A 17,020-nucleotide genomic window follows, 5' to 3' on the forward strand; every position below is an offset into this window, starting at 1 on the left:
ATTGGCTTTCTAGATGAAAGAAAGTTAAACTGCTACATTGTATATAACATAAATTCTATTTAAATTACATTACTAAAATAAAAATCAATAAAATAAAAATCAGGAAATGTGTAGATTAACAAATGTGACCTTCTTAGTCTGTTCGTGCTGCTGTAACGGAATACCATAAAGTGGGTAACTTGTAAACAACAAACATTTACTTCTCACAGTTCTGGAGGCTAGGAAGTCCAAGATCAAAGCACCAGCAGATTTGGTGTCTGTGAAAGCCTGATTTCTGACACAGAGGGCCATCCTCTTACTATAGCCTTACATAATGGAAGGGGCAAAGAAGTCTTCTGGGATCTCTTTTATATGGGCATTTATTCTATTCATGAAGGCTCCAGTCTCATGACTTAATCACCTCCCAAAAGCCCCACCTAAACATAGCACCACATTGGGGATTTGAGTTTCAAGATATGAATTTGAATTTGGCGGGGAATACAAACATTCAGCCTATAGCAGTGAGGATGGGTGGAAAAACTAAGTAATTCAGGAAAACAAGAATTTATAAAGGAAAAGATTAAAACATCTGAGAAAATAAAACAAAATTAGATGTTTATGTATGATAAAAAGCATCATTAAAAAAAAAAGACAGAAATGCTAGTCAGTCCTTTTGGCAGGAACCACCGTCTTCCAGTAATTCACCAAAATGATGAACACTGAGAAAGATGAGAGGCACCCCATATTTGATTTTTAGGCCTTTTAGAAAACATGAAGGTGTTCCTTTGGCGAAGTATATGCAAATCTATAAGAAAGGTGATGTCATAGACGTCAAAGGGGTGGATACTGTTCAAAAAGGGATGCCCCACAAGTGTTACCATGGAAAAGCTGGAAGAGTCTACATGTTCCCTAGCACACGGTTGGAATTGTTGTAAACAAACAAGTTCAGGGCAAGATTCCTGCCAAGAGAATTAATGCGGGCATAGAGCATATGAAGCACTCTAAGAGATGAGATAGCTTCCTGAAACGCTTGAAGGAAAATGATGAGAAAAAGAAAGAAGCCAAAGAGAAAGGTACTTGGATTCAATTGAAGTGCCATCCTGTTCCACCCAGAGAAGCACGCTTTCTGAGAACCAATGGAAAGACCCTGAGGTGCTGGAACCTCTTTCCTATGAATTCATGGCATAGGAGGTGTTAAAAAAGAAAAAAAAATCCAAGACCTCTGGACTGGAAAAAACAAAAACCAAAGAGAGCTAGGCAAACAAGGAAGATCGGTGACACATGTGAGAAACAAGGAATTATTATTAAATATTAATACTAATATTAAATATATAGTAAATAAAAATTCAGATATAATACTTAATATTGTCATATAAAGAACTACAAATTGAAAAAGATAAACAAAAGAAAAACAGGCAAAATATAAGAATAGGCGATTTATTAGAGAACAAAAAGGTGAATAATAAATATAGTAAACATTCAATCAGTAGTAGTCAGGAAAATGCAAAACAATGCTATATGCCATTTATTATCTATCAGATTGATGGATAGTAAAAGATTAATAATGTCTGGTGTTCATACAGTGATAGGGAAATGGAAATCTCATACTTTGTTTATGGAAGTATAATTAGCTACAATCTTTTTGTAAAGTATTTGGTAGAATTTATTAATTGAAAATATGCTATGCTTTGATATCCCGCTTTTGATAATTTTTTAATAGAAATTTTATAGATAAAAGTCAGTTTTTATAGAAAAACTCAATATATAAAAATATATAGATAAACATATATGTTCCCATACATGTGTGTTAAGGGTATATGTTTACTGCAGAATTTAAAAATAATGGCCCTAAACCTGAAATAACCTGAAGGTCTAGCAATAAGAGAATGATTATGTGAATGATGAATCATTCATACTATAGTAATTTCACATAGCTAATAAAAATTATATCTGTTGTACATTGACCAAGCCTTAGAGGAATAAATGATATATTTAAGTTAAAAAGGCAAGTTGTGGAGATATAAATAGGATTCCTAAAATGCTGTAATAGAAAAGCCCTAGTGAGAAGAGAGAGATGTTAAAGGGCACATATTACAATATGAACATACTCCATGCAATTTATTGGTAAACCTCGGTGTAATTTTTTTTTTTTACTGCAAAGAACAGTGATTTTAAGGGAAAATTAGATCAAGAGGAATTTATGCATCCATACCATTAGTAATGGGCCCCAAACATGAATTTTTGACCATAATTGCAAGGCTCAGGGCCTCTTGTAGTCATATATATATTTTTTCCCTTCAAACATTCTTTATAAAAGTACTTAGTAAATCTCTGTGTTGCTTGAAAATAGTATTAGGAAGTAAGGTTTTGACACAAGTAAAACCTTGTAGCAATTGACTGCTAAGCTTTTTATTGCTTCATAGCACTCTTTAGCAAATCAAAAACCAAATCAAAATCTTGTTTCCTGCTTGCTCAGATTATGGGTGGGCCTTTTCTAGATTAAGTAAATAGTTACAGACTGAATGGAACACAGAAGACAACATATAAACTGAGAAACTGTCTTCTAAATGTCATCTTTCTGAGCCCATCATCCGAGCTGAGAGTAGAGTCATTTGCAGAGCAGAGTTAAGTCAGAAAAAGGGTTTTGTTTTATTGGTGTTTGTTTGTGTTTTAGGCTATCCAAGTGAAGCAGTGGAAGTGGAGGAGGAGCAAAGAAATCTGTAACTGCTTGTGATCAATTCGTTGTCGACACCATGCACTCAGAGCAGCCAAGTCAGAATACAGGTATTGATCGACTTACGACCTATGCAACTTACGGCCATTTGACTTTACGACTACAATCGCTAGCCACGACTGCTCCGCGTCTGGCAGCGCAAACGTTGCCCAGCTGGGCGTACAACAGTGTGGACCAGCTTCCGGCAGCATTACCATCATCCGCGTGCATATAGCCTGCTCAGCTTACAATCAAATCGTGTTACGGCCGGTCTGTCGGAACCAATCGTGGTCGTAAGTCGAGCACTAGCTGTAAGTTTAAAGCAGGAGTGATCACCTTTATCCCCAAGATACCCACCCATCTCGGGAATGGAGATAAACAGAGAAGTCCTAAGTAATAGATACATACGACTTATCCACATAGTACCTCCTTTCTTGGAAATCCCTCAAATACTCCCTCATTTTCTTTCCTCTCATTTTCATCCATGACTATAGGAGTAGTCATAATGGGTACCTAAGCATAGCCAGTGAATTTATTCACTGGGGGTTTTAGATCTGGAAACACTGGAGATCAAGATGGTCTCTCTCCTGTAGTTGTACGCTCTGCAAGTAAAATCTTGAAACCATTGGCAACCATTTTTTTCTACTATAGCTAGTGCTTGACTTACGACCACGATTGGTGCCGACAGACCGGTCGTAACACGATTTGGTCATAAGTTGAGTAGGCTATATGCACGCGGAGATGGTAGTGCTGCCGGAAGCTGGTCCGTACTGTCGTACGCCCAGTTGGGCAATGTTTGCGCTGCCAGACGCGAAGTAGTCGTGGCTAGCGATTGTGGTCATAAAGTCAAATGGTCGTAAGTTGCATAGGTCGTAAGTCGATCAATACCTGTATGTAAAGAATACAGAGAGAAAGTGAGAGAACAAAGAGAAACAGAGATAAGAGGTACAGAAAAAACCTTGGGTATATTTAAGCTCCTGGCTTGAGATGTTCCAGAGCATTCTCCTGTCCTGTAGGCTGGCTGTTCTTGTGACTTAGTTATTCACCCTCTCAGATTCTGTAAGATCCCAATAACCTGCAATAAGTTCCTTTTATATTTTTTCTTAAGGTAGTGTTTAACTTATTATCCCTTGCAACCAATACAATCCTAAATAATTAAGGATTCTTATTAAATAATTAGTATCTTGATAAGAATATTCCAGATGTAAGGATCTTGCGTTAACAATTACAAGTACTAAGTGAAGGCAAATACATGTTCTTCTCCCTCCACTTGGGTTCTGACATCCCCTCTGGAACACTCCAACTCCCTGTCCCCCACAGCCTTCCCCTGAAGCTCAGGCCTACCCAGCTTAACTCTACTTAACTTCTTTAGGACTGACTTTTTCAGGAAAGGAAAGGGAAGAGGACAGGGAACATTAGTAGCTCGTTCTACAGAGCATCAGGTCTGCATAGCTGATATATGGTAGAGGTCAGACAGGCATGCTCCTAAGTGTAACTCCATTATCATACTGCTAAACACTGTGCAAGTTTGCTCGATTATAGTTATTTTAAACTGTTTTTGCTTTTAGTTGCTTACTTTTAAATTTATATTTACACCTAATTGTTTTTAAAGCAGGAAGTACAAGAAACTGACGTAGAAATACACACTAATAAGGAGCACAGATTTGACTTCATTAAATATGTAAACTTCTGGCCACCAAAAAATCAGAATGAAAAAAGAAAAGATGAATAGCAAACCAGGAAAATATATTTTTAATAGTTTAAGATAGCTAATATCCTTAATTAGACAGAAGAGTTGGCATCTTTTGAATTTCTTTTTTTTTTTTTTTTTTTTTTGAGATGGAGTCTCTCTCACCCAAGCTGGAGTGCAATGGTGTGATCTCAGCTCACTGCAACCTCTGCCTCCCAGGTGCAAGCAATTCTCCTGTCTCTGCCTCCCGAGTAGCTGGAACTACAGGCTCCTGCCACCACGCCTGGCTAATTTTTTTTTGTATTTGTAGTAGAGACAGGTTTTCACCATATTGGCCAGACTGGTCTTGAACTCCTGACCTTGTGATCCACCCATCCTGGCCTCTCAAAGTGCTGGGATTACAGGCATGAGCCACCACGCCCGGCCTTGAATTTCTAATTCAGCTAAGAATCAGTGTCCAGAAAATAGGTTACAAGTATATAATCACATCTTTTTTTTCCTTCGAGACAGGGTCTCACTCTGTCACCTAGGCTGGAGTGCAGTGGAGTGATCTCAGTGTTGGCTCACTGCAGCCTCGACCTCCCAGGTTCAATCAATTCTCCTGCCTCAGCCCCCCAAGTAGCTTGGACTACAGGTGTGTGCCACCGCAAATGGCTGATTTTTGTTTTTGTTTTGTTTTGTTTGGAAGAGACAGGGTTTCACCAGGTTGCTCAGACTAGCCTCCAACTCCTGTGCTCAATCGGTCTGCCCATGGTGGCCTCCCAACGTGTTGCGATTACAGGTGTGAGCCACCCCACCTGGCCAGATTATCACATTTTAGAAGACTTTTTTCAGAGTCTGTCCTCTGCCTGAAGAGATTAAACAGGGAGCTAGTGTTATATGCCAACATAATAAACAATAAACAAAAACCAATTTTAAACATACAACATGCATTCACATCCATGTACACCCAAGTAGACAAACAGGCAGTGAATATGAAAAGATAATTCCCAAATCAAATCCATTGATGAGGGAGGGAGAAGTAGAAAGAGTATATGAAGGGCAACAGCAATTTGCTGGTCCTGGCCTTTGATACACTATGAGCAGCCTCTGGGGTGTTCTTTTTCTGGCAATTTCCAGAGGCTTTAGGGCTATTTACATTATTCCTCAGAAGAGTACTTTAGCTTGTGGTCTTCCTGAATTCTCTAGATGAATATTTTTAACCTGTTTCTTTAAGGCTCTCTACCAGGCCTGGCAAGGAGATACAATTTGAAGCGCAGGAAGGAAGCCTTTGGAGCTACCTCTGGGATGGACACTATTCTCTGAGGTGCTGCTTCCTCTTCCCCACTGCTAAAAGTGAATTATTAAAGGGAGATTAAAATAAGCTAAAAATTTAATTAACAAAGTAATGAGATCATCAGAACCAGCAGACATAATAAAAACAGGACAGATCCACCCACAGACAGGCCTACGTCAGAAGCAACTGAAGGTAATAACTTGTTCTGAGTAGCAGATGTGAAGTTGAGAGCAGGGATGTTTCTTAACCAGAGTTACAAGGTCCTTGAGGCCTCAAGCAAGCCTAAGGCTTGCAAACTCTCCACTGGGCTACCTCGCAGGCTTATGTGCCCTGATGTGGCTATGGACTTGTAGGCTGTCTCAGCTGTTTGCAACTTCTTGCACTCTGCTGACCTCAAAGAAGTCATATGCAAATTTTAAAACTGTAGAGTCAGCGTGTGTTTCCTTAAAAAGTGGGGTATGTATGGTACAAATAATGCTCCTATTTTAGATTCTATTTTTGGCTGGGCATAGTGGCTCACATCTGTAATCCCAATACTTTGGAAGGCCAAGGTAGGAGGATTGCTTGAGGCCAGGAGTTTAACACCAGCTTAGGCAACATAGCAAGATTCCTGTCTTTACTTAAAAAAAAATAGATTCTGCTTTTGGGGAATGTTCATCTGGTTTATAGCTCATTTCCCTATGCATTCCCATGCCAAGTCCATAACTGATTGCTTTATGGACACCAGGGGTGGGTTTCATAGAATTTGCAATATCTATTACTTTAGCTTAGGAATTCTAGACTAGCCTGGGCAACATATTGAGACCCCATGTATAAAAATAATAATAACAATAATAAGAATGCTATGGAAAATCAGTTTGCAGCTGGGTGCTGTGGCTCACGCCTATAATTCCAGCACTTTGGGAGGCCGAGTTTGGGTGGATCTTCTGAGGTCGGTAGTTCGAGACCAGCCTGATCAACATGGAGAAACCTCATTTCTACCAAAAAATACAAAGCTTGCAGGGCATGGTAGCACATACCTGTAATCCCAGCTACTCCGAAGTCTGAGGCAAGAGAATCACTTGAACCCAGGAGGCGGCGGTTGCGGGGAGCCGGGATCGCGCCATTGCACTTCAGCCTGGGCAACAAGACTGAAACTCTGTCTCAAAAAATAAAAAGAAAGAAAAGAAGAAAACCAGTTTGCAACAGTGAGAGATAATAATGCTACTAAAATTATAAGCAAGAATAAATGGTGTCCCAGAAGAAAGCCTTTGAAAGCAGGCTCTGACATTTTGCTAGTCTGTGAACACATTTTAAAGCAGTTGCCATATTAAGCTACTTTAGAAATTGCTGATTTCGGATATTAGCGATAACATTTTAATTACAATTGCATTTAAGATAAAAATGATATCAGTTGGCATAATAGTATATTTATAAGAGCATTTCATTAAAGCAATTACATATTTGGTGTTCACCTCTCTCCCCATGAAAACTGTGTTATCAGTTGAACTCGAAAGAGGTCTCTTCAGCCAGAGACGGGCAAATCCGAAATCCATTTTCCAGGCTTCACTTTATACATTCTAAATCTTATCAGATTTTAAGCAGGTGAAACAACATAAATGATGTGCAAATCAGCCATTCCTCCTTTGGTTTTCTTTTATGCTTTCTAGAGGAGAAGGTTGAAACTTAGGTTTTTAATGACTTGTAGACCAGTCTTTCATGCATTATTGCTATAGAACGTGAAGAATCTATGCCTGATAATTACCCACATTATCTTCATTTAATTTCTTCACAAAAACACAAGGGAGACCTAGATTCAGAATAGGTGATGAACTAGACCTGTAGCATTTGTTTTATTGAAAGACAAAATCCAAAATTCAAATCAGTGAGAAAGGGGGAAAAAACAGGCATCCTTCAGATGTGACAAGTGTTACGTGGGGGTGGCAATGGCTGACATGTTCTATTCAGCTAAAAGGGTCAATGTCAGAGGGGGAATGAATAACTGCCGCCTGGCAGGGAGTGGTTTCTATGGAGGATTTAGCATTTCTCCTCTTGATCAGGATTATAGAATAAAGATGCTCTTTAAATTTGTGGACACCACTAAATTTAAAAGCTAACATATTTAGGATGAGAGTTAGGATGAGAGAAGGGTTTGCCAGATAAAATACAGGATACTCAATTAAATTAGAATCTCATTTAAACAGCAAATAATTTTTTAGTATATAAACAATTATAATTTTTAAGCGTGTTTCAAGTAACATTTCGGACATACCTATACGAAAAAATTATTCACTGCTTATCTGGAATTCAAACGTAACTGGGTGTCCTGTAGTTTTTATTGCCAAACCTGGCACCCCTAGATGGGGGACTTGTGGGAGAAAAGAGACTACACAGTGATTAAAAAAAAAAAAAAAAAAAAAAACAAAGTGTAAGACTTAGAGTAGTGAGCACCTCATTTTGGAACTCAAAATGATCTCATAAATCTAAAGAAATTCTCAGACTTCAAAACAATAAAATTGATTGTGAGAAAAACCAATGTTCTCAGATGGTAAAGCTAAAAACAAAAACAAAAAACAAACAAACAATGAAAACCGTGGTTGTGTGCTTCTAAATGGCAATTTTTCTAAAATTTTCATTTTATGTTTATTTATTTTTAGAGATGGAGGTTTTGCTATGTTGCCCAAGCTGGACTCAAACTCCTGGACTCAAGGGATCCTCGCTTCTTAGCCTTCAGAATATCAGGGACCACAGGCTCATACCACCTCTGCCAACTTGGGCAGCTTTTATTTTCCTTCCTTCCTTCCTTCCTCCCTCCCTCCCTCCTTGCCTCTCTCTCTATTTTCTCTCTCTTTCTCCCTCCCTGCCTTTCCTTCCTACCTTCCTTTCTTCCTTCCTTCTCTCCTTCCTTCCTTCCTTCCTCTCTCCCTCCCTCCCTCCTTTTCTTGCTTCTTCCTTCCTTCTCTCTCTCTCTCTCTCTCTCTCTCTCTCTCTTTCTTTCTGTCTGTCTGTCTAGCTCTGCCACCCAGGCAGAGTGCAGTGGCAAGATCACAGCTCACAGTAACCTCGACCTCCCAGGCTCAGTGATTCTCCCACTTCAGTCTCCTGAGTGTAGCTGGGACTACAGGTGTGTACCACCACACGTGACTAATTTCTTGCCTTTTTTTGGTAGAGATAGAGTCTCATTATGTTGCTCAGGCTAGTCTTGAACTCTTGTGCTCAGGCAGTCCTACTGCCCTGGCCTCCCGGAGTGCTGGAATTATAGGCATGAGCCACTGTGCTTAACCTTTTGACTAATTATTTTTGTTCTCCCAATCTGCAGGCTTTTACTTTAGGTAGATAAGCAATAAGTGTTTTAGAACGAATCAATCCTTTCCTTAAACATAATCCTCTTTCCAGTGTTAACTCTTACAAGTTTCTTAACAATTATTGGCTTTATTTTATAAGAAAATCATGATACTTGTCTATTTCTTAAGAAAAAAATCAGGGATATTTGTTTGTTAACTCTTACAAGTTTCTTAACAATTATTGGCTTTATTTTATAAGAAAATCATGATACTTGTCTATTTCTTAAGAAAAAAATCAGGGATATTTGTGTAGTGATCAAAGTGAGAAAATATTCAAGTCTGAGTGAAACCAGAGCCATTAAATTGTGGCTACCTAGTCCACAGGAGCTCAGAAATGCAAATTGCCTACTTGGTTGAATCTGTGCCCAGGATAATTTTCCAAACACTAAGCTCTTCCTAAAAAAGAAAAAGAATTCAACCAACAAGCTAATCAGAAGAGATTCACCTTGAATGAAAAAAGTAAGGCAGCAGCCTTCCAAGGACTTTTTTCTATAACCCTCTCAGCAAGTGAGTGAGGACCTTTTAAGAATTAAGCTTTGTAACTGCCTATTGTTATTTGTGGACTCCCTCTGCTATTGTTTCCTCCATAGTGTTTTCCCCTAGTGATTGACAGACAAACCCCTAAAATGAGAAGGATCAGTGGTCTGTCTACAGAGAGTGACAGCATTGAAACAAGACATTCAGAAGCCAGCCTGACACAAAGGGGACAAGAACAACTGCCACCCCAGCCCCCATCTCATTCTAACCCAAGAGATGGTGAGTCTGAGTCTAAAGAAAGTAGGGGGGTCCAGGTGTGGTGGCTCACGCTCCTAATCCCAGCACTTTGTAAGGCAGGAAGATTACTTGAGGCCAGGAGTGTGAGATCAACTTGGGCAATATAGCCAGACTCTGTCTCTACAGAAAAAAAAAATAGCCGGTCAGATGGGAGTTAACAAATAATTTTGGCAGACAGTGAGAGTATTGGAGTCCTTGATAAAGTTTTCCTTTTAATAAAAAGCAGCCCCCAAATCATTTTCTTTTCTAACAAAGAGCAGCCTGTAAAATCAAGCTGCAGGCTAGACAAGCAAGCTTCCAGCTTGCACAGGTGAATGCCCCGACAGTTGAATCCACAGAAAAGGCTACCTGGTACTACACATGATCAACATGGTGGCTCCATCTTTCCTTCTCTTTGCTAGCCACGTGTTCCATAAGGAGCAGACAAAATGGTGCTGGCCAAGTGGAAAGTCCATTTGCATAATAAGATTAGGGTGGGGCGGCCAGCCTTCCCTGTGCTATGTAAAGGACACACCTGGTCAAACCAATCTGTGGTAAATCAGACACTGCCCTCTAATATCTGCTGCTGTCTGCTACAGGCCAGCTTTTCCCTTTTGGACGCCCCTCTGTTTTGCAAGAGAGAGAGAGAGGGCTGCTCCCCTCTCTCCTTTCTTCTGCCTATTAAACTTTCCGCTCTTTAACCCACCCACGTGTGTCCATGTCTTTAACTTGGCCTGAGATGACAAACCCCAGGTACTTACCCTAAACAATGATGTTGCTTCATTGGGTGTGGTGACAGGTGCCAGTAGTTCTAGCTACTCAGGAGGCTGAGGCAGGAAGATCCCCTGAGCCCAGGAATTTGAGGCTGCAGTGAGCTATGATGACGTCACTGCCTCCAACCTAAGTGACAGAGAGAGACCTGGTCCTTACAAAAAAGAAAAAAAAAAAAAAAGAATAAAGAGAATAGAGGAGGGCAGGGAGTCTGGGGAAGGGAAATGTGAATCCACTTGTACATGCACAATCCATTTGTATGTATGCATTCTTTGGGAAGGAGGGTACATATCTTCTATTATATTTTAAAGAATTTATTTTTTTTTACGTTTTTTCATTTTTATTTTACTTTGAACCCTGAGAAGCTATATATTTTAAAGAATTTTATACAAACCACAGTGCAGAGTAAAAAACATATCTTAAAAAAAAAGAGTTTTAAAGATGGCTTTGGCTGAAAGTTGGACAGGTAAAATGAACTTGAAGAAACAGCTGGAGGCCCAGCACAGTGGGCACACCTATCATGCTAATATATTATTTTTTATGTGGGAAGTCAAGTCAGGAGGATTGTTTGAGGCCAAGAGTTCAAGAACAACCTGGGCAGCATAGCAAAACCCTATCTCATTTTTTTCTTTCCAAGATGGGATCTTATTCTGTCACCCAGGCTGGAGTGCAGTGGCGCTATCTCAGTTCACTGCAACCTCTGCCTCCTGGTTCAAGCAATTCTCCTGCCTCAGCCTCACGAGTAGCTAAGAATACAGGCGCACACCACCACACGTGGCTAATTTTTGCATTTTTAGTAGAGACGGGGTTTCACCATGTTGGCCAGGCTGGTCTCAAACTCCTGACCTCGAGTGATCTACCTGCCTCTGCCTCCCAAAGTGCTGGGGATATAGGCATGAGCCACTGCACCCAGCCCCTATCTCTATTTTAAAAAAGAAATAGTGGAAAAAAACCTTGCTTCCTTTTCTAAGCAATAAGATGTCGTGGGAGCATATTTGTCTCATGACAGCCCTGTTGGGTCCTTACCATTTCCTAATTCTTAAAGGAATAAAACATTAAGTTTTAAATAAATCAAGGTTTACTGAAGCACATTGAAAATCTTTGTGTTCTCTTTGCTTATTCAGACTCAGTATATATAGCAAAGGGAAATAAGAAGATAATGAAAAATTTACCTACTTTACACTTTCACTCATGGTCAAGTCCCCTTTATTTACCTACCTCAGATTAATAAGTGCTCCTTAGTAAATACCAAGGCCTTCTGAAAACAAAGACACCCTCAGTATAGCTTCAGAGCCTGGTTCTAGGGTGAAACAGCTTTAGAACACCTGCCAACAGTATTTGTTGTGGAAATATAATAGAATCCTTGACATACTTTGCTCATGTGATTTTCTGTCTGAGGACAAAACCTCTATCACAGAAAACATAACACCTACACTCACCAAGAATCTAGGTGAGATGGGAGGGGAGGTGGAGGTGAACTTCACAAAGTCTAGAGATCACACATTTCACACATTCCAAGTGCTGAAAATAAGTGTTCTTGCACCTCCAAAGTTATTGTCACAAAACGAGGTGCAATAATAAGTTAACATCTAGGTTTCAGTTACCACTTAGCTGCAGGGAAGTTTAAAAAATTATTACATTTATGAAATTAGATTTAATAAAAAAATTCTTATAAACGAAACATAACCTTAAAGAGAGCCTGTATATTGTCATGTATCATGGCAATCTGTAATCAATTAAACAAATAACTTAGAGACCAGTGACCTTTTGTTCCAGTGAATTGATAATCATAAATGTATACTTTTTCCAATACAGTCTCCTCATTTAAAAAATATATATTTTTTCATAAGCAGAAAACTCAAAATAAATGTTCTAGTTTTTTTGTTTTGTTTTTTTTTTTTTTTTTTTTTTTTTTTTTTTTGAGACGGAGTTTCACTCATGTTACCCAGGCTGGAGTGCAATGGCACGATCTCGGCTCACCGCAACCTCCACCTCCTGGGTTCAGGCAATTCTCCTGCCTCAGCCTCCTGAGTAGCTGGGATTACAGGCATGCACCACCATGCCCAGCTAATTTTTTGTATTTTTAGTAGAGACGGGGTTTCACCATGTTGACCAGGATGGTCTCGATCTCTTGACCTCGTGATCCACCTGCCTCGGCCTCCCAAAGTGCTGGGATTACAGGCTTGAGCCACCGCACCCGGTCATGTTCTAGTTTTTAATGCAATACTACAATGCAGGATTTTAATGTTATACATTGATATCCGTGTGTCTGGAATGTTGGATGCAACTGTATTTGGAGCAAGGGGTTGGACACTCAAGAGACCATCTTAGTTCTGCTTAACCTAGAGGGTGAGAATGACCTGTCCGACCAAGTCTATTTCCTTCTTTCTCTCTTATACTTTCATTTTCCTCCTGGACCTTTGAATAGATGAGTAAAGAACTTGTGAGAACTATAGGTTTTATCTACTTCAGCAAGTGCTCCCTACCCAAGGTACAGTGGCTCATACCTGTAATTCCAGCACTCTGGGAGGCCGAGGCCAGTGGATTCCTTGAGCTCAGGAGTTTGAGACGAGCCTGGATAACATGACAAAGGCAAGTTTCTACAAAAAATACAAAAAAATTAGCAAGGCATGGTAACGCATGCCTTCAGTCCCAGCTACTCAGGAGGCTGAAGTGGGAGGATCACTTGAGCCCAAGAGGAAGAGGATGCAGTGAGCCGAAATGTTGCCACTGAACTCCAGCCTGGGCAGCAGAGCAAGACCCTGTCTCAGGGCATCAGAGGAAGACCACCCTGAGATAATGAGCTTTTATTCCCTTTCTTTGTGACTATTGCTCCAGAAGACCTATTTACTATACACCTTTCTAAAACATTGCAAACTCCTTAATAAAGTAATCTGCTTTGCACCCCCATGACCAGGCTCTGTATGCAACACACAGTAGATACTCCCGAAATGTGTGTCGAGTGCATGTAAATGGCAAGAAAGAGTTAGATATTGTTGGATTTCAGAAAGCGAAACCCTGAAGATAGGCACTTTGGCATGCTGAGAGACTTTAGAAGCTGCCTAAGAATCAAGACCCTTCTAAAACCTTGTCTCTGCCTCCCCAAGCACAGGGTGAGTTTCTGTTTCAGTTTTTCTTACCTGATCAGGAGAGCTTCTTTCCAAGAGAAATGCAATTGTCTTAAGACTCCCTCCCTAGAAATCTTATCAAAGAACCAGAAATGATCAACCACCACAGAAAAGCAGAGACTGGGGTCACCATACCCAGAAAGACTTTGTTTTGTTGAGAAAGGGTCTCACTCTGTCATCTGAACTGGAGTGCAGTGGTGCAATCTGGGCTCACTGCATTACTGCAGCCTCGGCTTCCTGGACTCAAGCAGTCCTCCCATCTCAACCTCCCAAAAAGTGCTGGGGTTATAGGCATGAGCCACTATGTCCAGCCCCAGACAGACTTTTCATCTCTTCTTCTGAGGGCAACTCTAAGAAATTACCTGCGGAACTCTATCTGCATAAAGCAATGTGCAGCACAGTTCCGTCTCACCTTCCCTTAATGTCTGCCTTCCACCTCCCTGACCCATTCATTCTTCCCAATGATTTATTGCCCTTCAAAAGAGATGCATTCCTCATCTCCTCCCACCCCTATGAAAAAGGGTACATAAGCTTCTATACCACACTAGGTATTTGGGTAATTAATCTGTGATACCCCCCCAACCCCTGCCCCCCCCACCACGCACTTGAGTGCATTAGTAACTTTGTACTCCTGTTCTCCTATTAATCTGCCTTTTGTCAGTTGCTTTTCAGCAAAACTTCAGAAGCAGACGAAGTTTTCTCTTTACCCCTCCAATGCATTTGGAAAACTACTCCTGTAGTGGTTGAATAGTGTCCCCTCAATGCTTCTATCTGTTCAGAATCTTAGAGTGTGACACTATTTGAAAACAGGATCTTTACAGATATGAGTTATGTATTTCAAGATGAAATCATCCTGGATTTGCTATCTACTTTAAATACAATGACTAGTATTTTTATAAGGGAAAGGAGAGGCCAGGCACGGTGGCTAATGCTTGTAATCCCAGCACTTTGGGAGGCTGAGGTGGGAGAATTGCTTGAGCGCAGGAATTCAAGACCAGCCTGGGCAACATAATGAGACTCCATCTGTACTAAAAATTAATTAAAAAAAAAAAAAAAAAAAGCTGGGTGTGGTGGTGTGCGCCTGTAGTTTCAGCTACTAGGGAGGGGGAGGTGGGAGAATTGCTTGAGCCAAGGAGTCCAAGACGGCAGCGAGCCATGATTGCACCACTGCACTGCAGCCTGAGTAAGAGTGAGACTCAGAGAGAGAGAGAGAGAGAGAAGAGAGGGAGATTGGAGACAGATATACGTAGAGAAGATGACCATACGAAGGTGGAAGTGGAGATTGGAATCATGCTGCCATAAACCAAGAAACACAGGAACCAGCGGAAACTAGAATAATCAAGGAAGGATTCTCTTCTAGGGTTTGCAGAGGGAGCATGGCTCTGCTGCCACTCTGACTTTAGACTTCTGGTCTCCAAAACTATGAGAATAAATTTCTGTTGTTTTAAGTCACCTAGTTTGTGATAACTTGTTATAGCAGTCCTAGAAAACGAACACACCATCGTTTGGACTGCAACTGTGATCCAACATGATTGGGAAAGAACTACAAACTTCTTTTCTCTTCTCATTCCCAGAGAACTAAGAAAAAAATACACAGGCATACCTCAGAGATAGTGCGAGTTTGGTTAGAGATCCCCACAGTAAAGATAGTATCACAATAAAACAAACCTCATAAAATTTTTGGTTTCCCAATACATGTAAAAGTTATGTTTAAACTACACTATAGTCTGTTAAGTGTGCAATAATATTATGTCTAAAAACCTCAATGGACAAACCTTAATTTAAAATTTCTTTTTTTTGACATGGAGTCTTGCTCTTTCGCCCAGGCTGGAGTGCAATGGCATGATCTTGGCTCAATGCAATCACCACCTCCCGGGTTCAAGCGAGTATCCTGCCTCAGTTTCCCAAGTAGCTGGGATTACAGGCACATGACACCAGGCCCAGCTAATTTTTGTATTTTTAGTAGAGACAGGTTTTGCTGCGTTGGCCAGGCTGGTCCTGAACTCCTGACCTCAGGTGATCCACCCGCTTCAGCCTCTCAAAGTGCTGGGATTACAGGCATGAGCAACCATGTGCAGCCTAAAAATATTTATTGCTAAAAGAATGCTAATGACCATCTGAGCCTTCAGTGAATTGTAATCTTTTTTGCCAGGGGAGGGCCTTGCCTTGATCTTGATGGCTGCTGACTGATCAAGGCGGTGGTTGCTGAAGGCTGAGCTGACTGTTACAATCTCTTGAGATGAAACAACAATAAAGTTTGCTGTGTCAATTGACTCTTCCTTTCGTGAAAGATTTATCTGTAGCATGTGATCTGTTTGATAGCATTTCACCCACAGTAGAACTTCTTTCAAAATTGGAGTCAATCTTCTCAAACTTCATCACTGCTTTATCAACTAAGTTTGTCATATTCTAAATCCTTTGTTACTTTAACAACGTTCAGAATGTCCTTCCCAGAAGTAGATTCCATCTCAAGAAATCACCTTCTTTGCTCATCCATTGGAAGCAACTCTTCATCCCTTCAAGTTTTATCTCGATATTGTAGCAATTCAGTCACATCATCAGATGCCACTTCTAATTCTAGTTCTCTTGCTATTTCTACCACAACTGCAGTTCCTTCCTCCACCAAAGTCTTGAATCTCTCAAAGTCATCTATAAGGAAGAAGAATCAACCTCTTCCAAACTCTTGTTAATGTTGATATTTTGACCTCCTCCAATGACTCATAAGCATTCTTAATGGCATCTAGAATGGTGAATCTTTTCCAGGTGTTCAACTTTGCCCGGACTCATCAGATGAATCAGTATCTATTGAAGCTGTAGCTACCTGAAACGTATTTCTTAAGTAAGAAGATTTGAAAGTCAAGGTTACTCTTGATTCATGGGTTACAGAATGAATGTTGTATTAGCAGGCATGAAAACATTAATCTTGCACAACTCCTTCAGAGCTCCTGGGTGACCAAATACATTGTCAAAGAGCAGTCACATTTTGAAAAGAATCTTTTTTCCTTCTTTTTTTTCCCTGAGCAGTAGGTCTCAATGGTGGGCTTAAAATATTCAGTAAACCATGCTGTAAACAGATTTCCTGTTTGAAATATCTGAAAGTTTGAATTATTGAGAGAATCACCAAAACTGAACATGAGACACAAAGTGAGCACATAATGTTGAAAAAATAACACCAGTAGACTTGCTGGACACAAGGTTGTCACAAACCTTCAATTTGTAAAAAATGCACCAACAGCAAAGTGCACTAAACCAAAGCACCATAAAACGAGGTATGCCTGTATTAGACTAAGTGTATAATATGATATGCAAGGACATACACATAATATTACATATGTCATTGCTAAAATTATTTCCCCATTTAACAAATGAGCACATAGGGGTTGAAAG

General features: G+C 40.2%; 1 long non-coding RNA gene across 1 annotated transcript in view; it reads left to right on the forward strand.

Moving 5' to 3' along the window:
- LOC116564434 overlaps window positions 1-17,020 on the forward strand; it is an 83,906-nt gene that overhangs the window by 19,845 nt on the left and 47,041 nt on the right. The window lies entirely within an intron of this gene.

Source organism: Sapajus apella, unplaced genomic scaffold, assembly GCF_009761245.1.
Source record: "Sapajus apella isolate SASKATOON/1434 unplaced genomic scaffold, GSC_monkey_1.0 scaffold2, whole genome shotgun sequence".
Taxonomy (NCBI): domain Eukaryota; kingdom Metazoa; phylum Chordata; class Mammalia; order Primates; family Cebidae; genus Sapajus; species Sapajus apella.